Raw genomic sequence first — 14600 nt, forward strand, 5'->3', positions numbered from 1 at the left:
AAAGATCAGTGTACAGTTCAGATCTTACGAGATACTGGAGCCTCACAATCCTTTATCCTCTCTGATGTACTACCTCTGTCTGAGAAATCTTCCTGTGATTCTAGTGTCCTAGTTAAAGGTATTGAGATGGGTTTCGTGCCAGCCCCGTTACATTGTATTCATGTACAATCTGATTTGGTCACTGGTTTCTTTAAAATAGGGGTGAGACCTTCCTTGCCAGTTAAAGGCATTTCCTTTATCATGGGAAATGATTTAGCTGGAGGACAGGTGAACGCTGTGCTGGAAGTGTTGGATCACCCAGACACAGATTCTCTGCCTGATGACTTGTCACAGAACTTCCCTGAAGTTTTTTCTGCAAGTGTTGTCACTCGGGCTCAATTGAAAAAGAGAGGTGATGAAATTAATTTGTCTGACTCTGTTTTTGCTTCAGCTTTTGTCGGGGAGGAGTTGCTGGCTCCAACTTCTGATACCGCTGACAAACCATCGACTCATAGTAAGGTACCCCCACAGACAACTGTAACTAGTTCCGACGCATTGAAGTTACCCGTTACTCGTGAAATGCTAATTACTGCCCAGAAGGCTGACCCTTCTCTTGCAAAATGTTTCTCTTCTCTTGAAACAGAACAGAGGAGAGAGTTGCATTCTTATTTTGTGGATGAAGGAGTTTTGATGCGTACATGGAGGTCCCATGGTACTAGACTGGCAGAGCATGCACAATCGGAGATAGGGCTACCAGATCAGGTACCAGACTGGAGCACTGTTTATCAGATTGTTGTCCCTGCAGTTTATCGTCAGCATGTACTGTTCTTGGCCCATGACCACCCTTGGTCTGGACACTTGGGAGTCACTAAAACATACAACAGAATACTTCAACATTTATTTTGGCCCGGTTTGAAGTCCGATGTAGTACAGTACTGTCGTACCTGTAGTACTTGTCAGATCACCGGAAAGCCAAACCAGGTAATTCCACCTGCTCCCCTCTGTCCTATACCAGCGGTCAGTGAACCATTTGAACATGTCATAGTTGACTGTGTTGGTCCGTTGCCAAAGACCAAAGCCGGCAATCAGTTTTTGTTGACAATAATGTGTACCGCCACCCGTTTCCCTGAGGCTATCCCTCTTCGCAGAATTACAGCGCCTGTAATAATTAAGGCTTTGACGAAGTTCTTCTCCACGTTTGGACTGCCTAAGGTAGTACAAACTGACCAAGGCACCAACTTCCTGTCTAGGTTATTTGAGCAAGTGTTACAGTCCCTGGGTATCCGACATATAGTGTCCAGTGCCTACCACCCTGAAACTCAGGGGGCTCTAGAACGTTGGCATCAGACCTTAAAGTCCATGCTGCGTAAATATTGCTTAGACACAGAGAAAGATTGGGATGAGGGTGTCCCCCTTGTTCTATTTGCTGCGCGAGAGACCATACAGGAGTCTCTTGGTTTCAGTCCTGCTGAGCTCGTTTTTGGGCACACTGTTAGAGGGCCTCTGAAAGTTCTTAAAGAACGGTTCATGTCAAAGGGTGCCAGCACACCCACTAATGTTCTAGATTTTGTTAGCCAGTTTTGAGAGCGACTGCATCATGCGTGCTCTCTCGCAAAAGAAGCGCTCTCTTCTTCCCAGAGAACTATGAAACGGCACTATGACGAGAAAGCTGTTTCTCGATCTTTCCAGCCAGGTGATAAGGTTCTGGTCCTGTTACCTATCCTTGGTTCTGCTCTTTCCGCTCGTTTTTCCGGACCGTATGCAATAGACAAGAAAATAAGTGATACAGACTATGTAGTTCGCACCCCTGATCGTAAACATCACTCTCGTGTTTGCCACATCAATATGCTTAAACCATATTTTTCCAGAGATAGTGTGCAGGTGAAGACCTCAGACCAGACAGCCGGACTGGCCGTCTCTGCTGTTGCCTCAACTCCAATAGTTCCGGACTCTCCTGACGTTAGTGGTGAGGATGTAGATGGCTTAGAGTTGCGCAATGCAGCCCATCAGGGTGCTAGATTGTCCAACACTGAGATGTTATTGAACCTGCCCACTCACTTAGCACACTTACCTGAGGAGCAGCGAGAGGACATCACAAATTTGATATCAGGCCTACATGGCTCTGTTTGGTGATGTTCCCTCCTGTACTTCTGTATTGGCCCATGATATTAATGTTAACAATGCTGTGCCTATCAAGCAACATGCATACCGTGTTAACATCACCAAGAGAGCCATGATGCAACAGGAGGTTGACTATTTGTTAAAACATGGTTTAGCCAAGCCAAGTTGCAGTCCCTGGAGTTCACCTTGCTTGTTAGCTCCCAAATCGGATGGAACTCCTAGATTTTGTACTGATTTCCGAAAGGTAAATGCTGTCACCGTGCCTGATTCCTTCCCACTGCCCCGCATGGAAGATTGTATTGACAACCTTGGATCTGCCACCTATGTTAGCAAACTAGATTTGTTAAAGGGTTACTGGCAGGTCCCTTTGACCCCCCGTGCCTCGGAAATCTCGGCGTTTGTTACTCCTGACAATTTTTTGCAATATACTGTAATGCCTTTTGGAATGCGTAATGCCCCGGCCACTTTCCAGCGACTGGTGACCCTAGTCCTGGCTGGTGTTCCAAATTGTAATGCCTATCTCGATGACCTGGTTGTCTATTCGACCAACTGGCGTGACCACATGACAACCTTACAAACTGTCTTTGACCGCTTAGCTGGAGCCTCCCTGACCCTTAACCTTGCCAAGTGTGAGTTCGGCAAGGCTACGGTTACCTATCTTGGTAAGCAGGTAGGACAAGGACAAGTGCGTCCGGTGGATGCAAAAATATCTGCAATCACAACTTTTCCAGTGCCTACTACTAGGCGGGAATTGCGTAGATTCCTTGGGATGGCTGGGTATTACCGTGGTTTTTGCCGAAACTTTTCTTCTGTCGTCACTTCTCTCACTAGCCTGTGTAGCCCGTCCAAACCATTCATTTGGACAGCTGATTGTCAAAATGCATTTGATGGTGTTAAAGCTCTCTTATGCAGTTCCCCTGTTCTCTCTGCTCCAGATTTCTCCCTGCCGTTCCAGCTGGAGGTGGATGCCAGCGGGGTGGGAGCTGGAGGGGTGTTATTACAGGAAGATCACGATGGTGTCAGTCACCCGGTTTGTTATTTTTCCCGGAAATTTAACAAACATCAACTAAACTATTCCACTATTGAAAAGGAGACTTTGGCTATGTTGTATGCGTTGCAACATTTTGAGGTGTATGTCGGTTCGAGCGTATTACCAGTGGTAGTATACACCGACCACAACCCATTGGTTTTTCTGTCGCGGATGTACAACCACAATCAGCGCCTCATGCGTTGGGCGCTCATAGTGCAAAATATAACCTCAGCATAAAGCATAAGAAGGGGTCTGAGAATGTGTTGGCGGATGCTCTATCTCGGAGTTAAATCTCTCGTGCGGTCGCCTTGTTTGTTGACTGGTTCATTGTTGTACCGACGGCTTATTTTTGTTTTTTTCATAGCTCTTTACTTTGGAGTACCAGTTATCTCGGAGATGAGGATCTCGTTGTTAAAGAAAAACATGTTTAGTTGGTGTCAAACATGTTTTTGTCTTATGTATGGGGGTGTTACATCCCAATGTATATATTCCCCAGTGTGTGTCTCCATGTGTGTGTGTTCTCCATTTTTCTTTCCTCCCTCCAGCCATTGTTCCCTCCACCATTGGTCCCTGCCAGGCCTGCCCTTCCATTACCCAGCACAGCACCGATTGGTGGATGGTTTTCCAGACTCCAACACTCAATCAACACCACCCAATCATGGATCACCACACACCTGTTAAAACATGGCTTCTCACTTCAGTCACTCTCTCTCTCTGGCATGAGGCTAGGCCTAGTGTGATTTTGTAACCTTGACTTTGACAATATTGCATTTCGTTTATTGGCCTTTGTGCTTAGTGGAAATTGCCTTGTGTGTGTATGGCCACAGAGAGAGCATTGCTAGTTATAGTTTTTGTATATATTCTGCCTTTGTTTTATGTATCATTAATGTGTTGTTCTCTCTTTCTCAGGAAGCACAGATGGGGTGAGCTGCCATTTCCTTTGGATATTGTTTTCTCCTGTTTTGGTTAGGTAAGAGTAGTTTAGGTAATGTAATTTATTTTACCATAGATTAGATTGGGTTTATTTCAACAGCAAAAAGACAGAGCTCATGGTTGTGGCCCCCAAGGCACTGCTCGGGAAGGTTGGAGATCTCCTCCTCCACGTTGACGGCTGTTCCATCTCCCCGTCTCTCGAAGTCCGTAACCTGGGCGTCACCCTTGACTCCACACTTTCATTTCACTCCCACATCAAATCTGTCACCAAGTCTGCCTTCTACCACCTCAGGAACATCTCCCGTCTCCGACCCTCACTCTCAGACTCTGTGGCGGAGACCCTGATCCACTCATTTGTCACCTCCCGGTTGGACTATTGTAATGGAGTCCTGTTCGGGGTACCCAGCAAAGCCCTGGACAGGCTCCAGTATGTCCAGAACTCAGCTGCCAGGGTTCTCACTCACACCAAGCCCTGGCAGCACATCACCCCCACCCTCATCCATCTCCACTGGCTTCCAGTCAGGTTCCGCATCACCTTCAAACTCCTGCTCCTCACCTACAAATCCCTCCATGCCCTCGCCCCCCGGTACCTGTCTGATCTCCTCCACCAGTACACTCCATCCCGGAACCTACGATCCTCTGATCTAGGTCTCCTCTCCATCCCTCGCACCAGGTTACGGACTTTTGGGGACAGAGCCTTCAGCGTGGCGTCCCCTACCCTCTGGAACTCTCTCCCCCCCGAAATCCGCAACGCCCCAACCCTGGACACCTTCAAATCCGCTCTAAAAACACACCTCTTCACCAAGGCTTTCCCCATCAGTTAGTTTTAGATTAAATTAGGTCCATTATCCCCTACTTTCCCTCATCCCCTCTTCCCCCTCCCCCCCTACTTTCCTTGCCCTATTTTTTGTCCTGATTGTAAAGCGACCTTGGGTTCTATGAAAGGCGCTATATAAATTTGATTTATTATTATTATTATTATAGTGGTGTTTGTTTGTTGTTTTGGCCTGGGCTCACCCTTGAGCTACATGTGCTTCCTTTGCATCTATCAATAAATATCATTGTTGTTTACAAACGTGGTCCATCTTTTCTGTCAACCAACTGTTATGTTACAGCCCTTTACCCTTAGACTCACAGGGGTCGTAACAGGGGCCTTCCTGTGGAGACGCTGTTTCGAGGCGTTTTGAAACAGAGATCATGGGCGGGTTATTGTTGAATCATGAACAAACAGGGACTTCCTTCCAGAGTCCATCAAGATCGAGACAAGACACAGTGTGAAGACGACAGCGTGAAGTCCTGTGTGTTCATTGATAATAACTTACAGGAGTATGAGATATATTGATGTTGTTGGTTTGGGTGATCTGTTTCGATTTTCCTTGTGCACGAGGGGAAACACGACAGACCTCAAACAGCAAGATCAATGACGACAGGGAGGGGTCGTGTAAGCCTTAAGGGAGTAAGAGAGTGGGAGTGTACGAGTAAAAAGTCATGACTTGTAGTAAGAGAGTAATTAAGCACCATGGTAGGGGGGGGAAAATAAAAAAGGGAGCTCTCCCAGGGAGTGCTAAGTGGCTGTGAGGTTTGCCTCTGGGTGTTGTTGAGTGGATGTGCGACTGTGTTCCCAGGTGCCACGGGGAACGTATGGCTCGCATCGTCTAGCGAGATCAGTTTTGACGCTATGCGGTCTTCCTTTCTCTGGCACGAGGGAGGGAGGCGGCGTAGGTTAAAACGACAGCCGAGTATGTTTGAAAAACCAAGTAGTTTGTTTATTCTGATGGTTGATTGAAGAATCAAAAGGAGGAATGAAGGATCTCGAGGTTTTTCAGTGTATATAATGTAAAAAAAATTTATATAATGACAGCACTGCTTATAGCCATCTGAGAGCACCACAGGCAGAGAGAGAGTGTGTTAGATAAGGATTGAAAGTGCAGACAGGCTTTGGATGTTTAGTGTGTGGTAGGAGCTGATTAACAACCTGCAGATGAGGCTGTGCTGTTGTCATCACCAGCTGATACCCACAGCGTTTGTTTGGGGTAAGTTAATATCAACATTGCCGTTGCTATAGTGATCTGGGTAGCTGTGGCCAAAGACAGCACGTCACATAGGAACGAGGAGAGGGGCGGGCCTGTCATTGATGATAATGATGATTATTATAATGTGAGTTTTCTTCCGCGTGTGAGTTAGAACAGGACGCGTCTATGCCTTCTACAACGCTGTTCGGTTTCCGGGTTCTTCTGATTGGCCACTAAGCCCACGTGACCCTACGCTAGCACGCCCCCCTTATCGCTGCCAGTTATCGCTTACGCCCGCGCATGCGCATGAGCCGCGACAAGCCACTTCAATGACAGAGCTCTCATATTTGCGAATGCATAAACTATATCTTAAATTATGGCTATGTGTCTAATATGGCCGTCGCTTATCAATGACTTGTTTTGTTTACATCAGGGTGAACGCTGTTGCATTCGCAAATATGAGAGCCAGCAATACGCAGCTCCAGTTAACCTAATTTATACTGTAATGAATCATTAAAAAAATATACCGTTAACTGGAATATGTTGTTTCTTTACACATATGTTGGATTATGTAATTGGTTTGTCATGACATCAGGGTGAACGCTGTTGCATTCGCAAATATGAGAGCTCTGTCAATTGATAAGCGACGGCCATATTAGACACATAGCCATAATTTAAGATATAGTTTATGCATTCGCAAATATGAGAGCTCTGTCATTGAAGTGGGCGGTGGCAGCGTAACAGCGTTCACCCTGATGTAAAGTAGCGATTTTTAATTGGTTTGTCATGACAAACTAATTACATAATTCAACATATGTGTAAAGAAACAACATATTCCAGTTAACAGTATATTTTTTTTAATGATTCATTACGGTATAAATTAGGTTAACTGGAGCTGCGTATTGCTGGCTCTCATATTTGCGAATGCATCAGCGTTCACCCTGATGTAAACAAAACAAGTCATTGATAAACGACGGCCATATTAGACACATAATTTAAGATATAGTTTATGCATTCGCAAATATGAGAGCTCTGTCATTGAAGTGGCTTGTCGCGGCTCATGCGCATGCGCGGGCGTAAGCGATAACTGTCGGCGATAAGCGGGGCGTGCTAGCGTAGGGTGACGTGGGCTTAGTGGCCAATCAGAGGAACCCGGAAACCGAACAGCGTTGTAGAAGGCATAGACACGAACAGGACACAGCGTGATACGAGCAGACATGGAGAGAGAGACTAGAGGGTGGTGGGAGGGGCCTCCCCCCCCTCCTATGCCTCGAGGAGGCTAGCTTCGGCTAAAGAAGGGTTTTGGCTAACGACGAGGCCTCACCAACCATTGGACTAACAGAAGCAGCTAGCAGAAGGGACGATAGAATAATGAATTTAGTGTTCCATCAAAGACTTTTCAAGGACAATACGAGATGGGTAACATCTGAGGCTTTTGTTTATCTAATAAACAACGGGTTCCAAGAAAGGTGTCTGACGGTGTGAATTATTATGATTACGGATTGTATTAAAGGGGAATGACAAAGATTATACAGCCAGTATGAGAAGACGTCAAAGAAATAAACACAATGCAGAACTACACAAGCCAACAGATGAAGAGGTGATACTGGCTGATTGATCGAAATCGAACAATTCTGTTGAACACACACCTCAAAACCTAAGGACAATTGTGAAGACAGTTATATTACATTCTGCTCAGCATAATTTGTATGCAAAATAATGTGGTTCCCTGCTTTAGTCTGTTGACATTTATATACTAAATGCTTTTGTAGTCCTGTGTCATACCTAAATGTCATATAAGTGAATTGTATAGAAACAACTCACCAAAAGTGACTTTTGATTTGACAAAGAAAATCTACCAAGGGGGGTAAACCCCCCATTCACCCCCCCACCCTCCCTCATTGCCATACCTTGGCTTTTACTGAAACTACGCCGTCTCAGTCATTTATCCGGAGAGATGTGCTGCCCTTTGATAGTAGTTCAGAGGTAGATGCTGGAATAATTGTCAGATCTTTTGGTATGCATGTCATGGAAATTCCACTTCATGCTGTTTATCTCAAGTCTGAACTGGTGTCAGGACCAGTGGTGATTGGGGTGGACAGTCGTTTCCCTGTCGATGGAGTTTCATTAATCCTTGGGAATTACCTGGCAGGAGGAAAGGTGCTGGTGAAGCCAAATGTAACCTGTATTCCACCAAAGTCAGTTGTTGTTGACACCCTGGCTCATGACTATCCGGAAGGGCCATGGCTAGTAAGGCCCTTGCCGAGGAGAATGAGGATGTGGATTTGTTTGACACAAATGTATCTGCCAATAAGGCTGTGCCCGAATGTCTTACTAGGGATACGCGTGGGTAAGTCCCAGGGCGCGTTATCACAGCGGTGTGGAGAAGAGGAGGGGGAGCCCAAGATGGTAGTTCTGAGAACAGAGGACGTGCTTCTGGGGGAGCTCGACCTGTCTTCATCTCCTCAGTTGTTGCCAGGGGTGTTTGTTAGTAAAACTGATCATTTTTCTTTTGCTCGCAAGGAGCTTATCGCTGATCAAAATAGTGGTCCCAGCCTATCGTGCCTTTTTGAGAAAACTGTGTTAATGGAAGAGAGGGAACTGCAAAACCTCTTGGACTATGTCTGTGGTTTCAGAGAGAAGCTTCAAAGAGCATGTGAACTGGCAAGGACAAATCTTGGTATCACGCAGGACAAAATGAAAGGGTGGTATGACAGGACGGCTCGACATTGAGTTTTTATGCCAGGGGAGAGAGTCTTGGGGTTGCTGCCTGTCTCAGGGTCCAGCTTACAAGCACGGCTCAGCGGACCGTATCTGGTTAAACAGAGGGTTGGATTTTTGGATGATCTGATTAAGACACCAGACCATGAACGAAAGACTGGCTTGTGCCATGTTAAAATGATCAAACCATATCAAGAGAGGGAGTCTCTAGTGAATCCTGTTGAGGTTCATCTTCTCAAGTTCATCTTCATTGTCTGTGTCTGTCCTTGAACCTGTGTCCACCTGTGTCGGTCTGGGTGGTGGCTCCACCTGGAGTTAACAATGATAATAACAGTCTTTGTTTTTCAGAAGAGATTGGAGAACTGGAGGATGATGTCATTATCCCATCCAAAGCAGTGGTAGAGGGAAGACTAAGGAGTTTTGAGTTGTTGGACAACCTTGACCGTCATCTTAGCCACCTTTCACAACCTGGCCAGACCTGGCCCAAGCTGGCTGGGACTGTTGTCATCGTGGTTTAGCTTGAGTACCACAGCCAGACCCTGCTAGACCATGTCTAGTCCCAGTCGACTGAACATTTATTTTATAATAAATGTATTTCTGATTGATGGTTGGTTGTATTACTTTCTCTGAATCCTCTTCACTGGCCAACGGTTGGCTAACAGAGGCTAGTCCCAGGCCAGTGAGCCTCTTGACATGTTATACGACGAGAGGGGTGAAAAATTACTTTCTGCATTTCAGTACAAAAAAAATATTGTTTTAGTTTGGTAGCAGTGTTATGTATAATGCTTTGTTAAGCAAGTCTAATAATAGACACAATATTTCTGACAATGGGAGTAAATTTACAGAGGTCCATAGATGTCCCTAGATACCAAGAACATGCAAATGGACCTTGTAGAAGTGGAGCAATATTCCATTGTCTTAGGTATGTATTTTATGTGGATTTTCAGAAAATAGGGCTCCGGGCTTAACCCTTTCACTGCCACACTACAGAAGGTTAACCCTTTACTATCACACTACCGACGGTTACCATCGGTAGTGTGATAGTAAAGGGTTAACCTTCTGTAGTGTGGCAGTGAAAGGGTTAACCTGCTGTTGTGTGGCAGTGAAATGGTTAACCTTCTGTGTATTGTCGCAGTGAAAGGGTTAACCATTTGGTAGTGCGGCAGTGAAATGGTTAAGAGGTTAAATAATCCATTTTCAGCCACTGGTGATCAGAGAAAAATAAATGGGACTAAATGTATGGGATATAATATATTATAGGACCTCTGGGGTTGTTTAAGTGAGTCTCTGTAAGATGAGAAGTAAGAAGGGAGTAAATGGAGACCTGAACTTCCATGTATAGTTATTTTGGTTTGTTAGAATGACATGGGAAGAAGTTCACACAACATGGTGCATCAGAGCCCAGCAAGCAGCTAAGTGGACGATAACACAAACTACATGTTTTATAGATAAAATATGGTAAATTAATCCTATGATCTTTTATATGTAAAAAAAATAATGTTTACAATTTAAATAAGTATCACATCAAAGGTATAGATAACATGTAGGTTGTAGGTACGGTGTAAGCACCTCCTAGTTTATAAATAATTCATTCCCCACCGTCTACTCTGGGGTATGTACATACATTTGGGTGTGGGGGTGTTATGTGTGGGTGTGTTTGTATCCTGATCTGCATTCCCCAGTGTGATGTCTAGTTGTAGTTCCTTGTCTTGGTCCTGTAGTTCTTTGTCGTTTCCCTCCCAGGTGTATTCCTTGTTCCCGTCATCCCCTTGTGAATATCTGTTATCGTCTCTCCTGTTTGTGTGGCTGATCCTGTCTGCACAGTCCTGTCATTTGTTTGTTGTTATTCTTTTATGTTATTCCTGCACCCTTAACTGGATGGTAATTATCATTAAAACATTGTTGTTACTTTTGGCTACCATTTCAGATTATGTCCCATTGATACCAGGCAACAAGTATTATTATATCAATGGTAACGTAATAGTGCCCAATAGGACAACTATCATAGGATATGAGCTGGTTACTGGCCCAGATCTAGTGACTACGTTCGAAGGGTCTGGTGGCACCTTACCCCTTGCCGTCTTTATTGGTGCCACCGGTTGCAATGTTGAATTCGCCGGCGGCATGACATCATCACCCTCCGATTTCGGCAGAACATGACTCAAGTCAATCTCACACTGCCACAAAACCAACGCATGCTGTATACGGCTCTGTTTCCTCTCTGTAAACAACCCGGTCCTGTCGTGAAACCCTTCACGAACAGCCTTGAGCTTCTCATTACTAAAGCAGCCTATGACCGGCCAGCGGCCTACGGTCCTCTTCGAACATAGCTCCAAATAACGCACAGCAATCGGCCCGTATTTTGTTAGCATAAAACCGCACGCTACACTGCGGGTGACGTCACACTTGCTCAGCGAAAGCCCCATTGCAACGTACTTTCATATAGCAACCCGCGTTGCCAACACAATACGACAGATTCTAACGGCGTGCACACATGAGACACAAAACAGACAGACGACATATATTAATAATGTGGAAGGATAATATGTGACCAGGCACATACCTTGGGTCCTTTAAGAGGTTAACAGTTAAAAGGCTTTTGATAATAGGAGATAGGATGTTTAGTTGATGGTTAAGATTACAGAGTCAGCCATTTAGTGAGAAGCACAAGTTATTAAATTATGATTAGTAAGTAACTATATATATATATATATAAGGAACTTAAAGTAACACAAGCCAGGGGTTATATTTGAGATTGTTAAGTGTAAGTGTTAATATGATTGTATGTAACTGCACTTTACCTGTTCCACAAGAGGGCGCTGTAGGCGTAAGGAGACGCAGCTATAGCAGCTGACGTCAGGTAGCGGGTATAAGAGGGAATGTTCCCTCCCCCTCTATCTCTTTCACTCTAACTCTCAAGGAGAGTAGGTATCGTGGTGCAAATGTGCATAAGGAAATAAACCACGCCAGTTAAGGCTAAAGAGGACCTCGTTGTCATGACCAGTTATTGTTGCTCCCCAGGTGACTCTGTCAACAGAGATGTTGATTGCCTCTCAAATCAAAGGGCAAGGCTTCCAGACTGGTCTCAGTGGAGCCTTCGGGTCTCAGAGGATCTAACATGTATCTGTGAACCAAGAGGTCTTTTTGTTCTCCAGCCAGACCGGAGGAGACCAAAAGCTCATCTATTGTTGTAGTGTAAATGAGACTAGTGGGTAATTTGAATAACAGAAACACACATGTCTTCTCAAATATAACCACGAGATGGCACAAGTGAGTAACACATTGATTGGCTAAACATTTTAATGACAAACCTCCTGTTCTGAGGGATTGTGGGGGAATAAGGGAGGAGTTACTTTGAGTATATAGTGGAAGACAGGGAGAGAGAGGAGGAGAGTTGAGCGTAGTATGTTGAAGATTAACTCATTCAATGTATGTCCTTGATCTGAGCCTTCCTGTTAATAAACAACAGCAGACGAGCTAAGTAGTCCTTGTCCTTCTTCTACAGCCGTAGATCTTTCTCAACGTTTTGGATCTGAAGTACCATCTCTTCTTTAACACATTCGGGGCCATTGGGATGCGTCTAATAAATCTCTAGAGCAGTGATTTCCAACCTGGGGTCCGCGGACCCCCTGGGGGTCCGCCAGGGGGCGCAGGGGGTCCGCCAGACCACAGATGATTTTTTTTTTTTTTTTTTTTTTTTTTTTCCATAGAAATATTTAATTAGCATATTTGTATCATCAGAAGCATGAATAGTCTCTCCACTACAATAAAAAATTAAGATAAATAAATAAACATCTAGACATGATTTTTTAACGTTAACAGTAGGCTACCGGGTAGCCGCTAAAACGCGAATCAATTGACTGTATCACTTTCTGTAGCTAGCCTAGCACGCTAGTTAACTTTCTCGGCTCATCTGCAGTCAGCCGCCAGAGGCGAAAATGTGTGACAAACTAAAAGGAGATGGCGGCAGCTCATCTGCAAAAAAAGTTAGGACCTACAGCAATCGCGAAAATTACATCACCATGGGCTTCACTGAGGGACCAGACAAACGACCTGAGTGTGTGATTTGTGGAGAAAAGTTGGCAAACTCGAGCCTGAAGCCCAGCAAGCTGAAGAGACATCAGGCGTCTAAGCACCCAGAAACCGTTGGGAAGGATCCAGACTTTTTTCGGAGGAAAGAACAGTCTCTCAAGGCGAACAAGCCTGTTGATGTTAGAGTAGCGTGGAGCAGGGGTGGCAGTGATTTACAGAAGGCTACCGAAGCCTCCTTTGAGTGTTCGCTTTTAATTGCAAAAGCAAAGAAACCGCACAATATTGGCGAGCAGCTCATCAAACCAGCCTGCATCAAAATGGTTTAGAAACTGTGCGGCCCACAGGTGGCGGATAAACTAAAATCAGTACCACTCTCGAACAATGTAGTGAAAGACCGAATTGATAAGATGTCAAGTGATTGCGAGCAGCAGCTGTCAGAAAAGCTTAGAAAGGGTCCATTTGCCATACAACTTGATGAAACTACAACTGTCGCAGACGAGGCTGTGCTCATCGTTTATGTGCAATATATCGAAAATGAGGATCTGAAGCAGGACATTCTCATGTCAGTCAACCTTACTACCACCACTCGAGGTGAGGATATTTTTACTGCAGTGGATTCTTACTTCATTCAACATAAATGCAAACCGTTCACCATTAGGGCCTGATTTGAGAGGATGAATAAAAGGATTTGAATATTGGCCAACATTTTGAAATACATATGGTGCAAGATTAGATTTGTTGATTGAAGGCACAAGTCAAAGAAGCATAGTGGGTCTAATTATGATGCATATGCCTGTGTATAAGCAGTTTGTTATTAAAATGACAAAAAAAAGTTTTAAAATGACAAAAAAAAGTATTTTATGGTATTTTATTAGGAGGGGGGTCCAGGAATTTCATCAGAGATGTTTGGGGGTCCCTGGGGGAAAAAAGGTTGGGAACCCCTGCTCTAGAGGACCGGCAAATGTAAACAGACGTGGGGCTGTTTGTAGAGCTAAATCTATACATTATAGTATTGCCATCTGTCCATTCTCATTGTCAATTGAGACCATAAACCGTCCCTTCAAAATGGCTTAAAGAAAAAAAAATGTCATCAATACTATCTCATTTTATAGCGCCGTGAATATAAGCGTTATACGGGATTTCGGCTAGGATATTTCCTGGAAGGCGAGATAAAGGGCTGATAGCTACTACCGTTATATCCAATGGCATTTACGTTATACATATGCTACAGAAATAACTCAAACTGCATATGATCGGCACGATCCTCAAGCATGTATGCATGAAAGGGGGGAGACGGGGGGGGGACGTCGTTTCTGATTATTGATTACCAATAACCGCATTAGCCTCATTAGCCTCATTCATTGATCGGATGTACTTTACACGAAAAAGATCTTACCGTGGGCCGGTGGGATCCCCCTGAGCATTTCCCCGTTAACGATCGCCATCTGGTAGATCGATATGTCCATTGGCTGATGATAAATCCCCTTATTGCATAGTGAAATCTGCGATCCAAAACATAATCCAAGCTACAGGCTGCACATCCAGAATCGACCTAACTGAAAACTCCATTGAAAGTAAAAAGAAAGAGTCCACCGTTCAGCCACAGGGCACACACCATTATCGCGACATCGCCCCTAAGAGGATCTGGCCGGTAATGCACGTTGGCGAATTCAAAGAGTAGGGTAAATCTGCAGTGCCGCTCGGCGACCTTGAATAGGTTATTAAAATGGAATAAAGCCAAAACAACCTTCCCACGGACATGTCCGTGCTTC

At 44.7% G+C, this 14600-nt stretch overlaps 1 protein-coding gene and 1 pseudogene across 2 annotated transcripts in view; both read right to left on the bottom strand.

The window, feature by feature from the left end:
- The window catches only part of LOC311237278 (myosin heavy chain, fast skeletal muscle-like), a gene marked incomplete at both ends in the record, with an annotated part of 213478 nt that overhangs the window by 104884 nt on the left and 93994 nt on the right, over positions 1-14600 (bottom strand). The gene's annotated exons all lie outside the window — the stretch shown is intronic.
- LOC311236441 (myosin heavy chain, fast skeletal muscle-like) overlaps positions 9004-14600 on the bottom strand; it is a 30164-nt pseudogene continuing 24567 nt past the window's right edge. Inside the window, exon 40 of the transcript in view lies at positions 9004-9105. The product of the transcript in view is annotated as a myosin heavy chain, fast skeletal muscle-like (transcript). The remainder of the gene's footprint in view (positions 9106-14600) is intronic.

The sequence above is a fragment of the Notolepis coatsorum genome (genome assembly GCF_963971535.1).
Source record: "Notolepis coatsorum genome assembly, chromosome: 11".
In the NCBI taxonomy this organism is placed as follows: Eukaryota; Metazoa; Chordata; class Actinopteri; order Aulopiformes; family Paralepididae; genus Notolepis; species Notolepis coatsorum.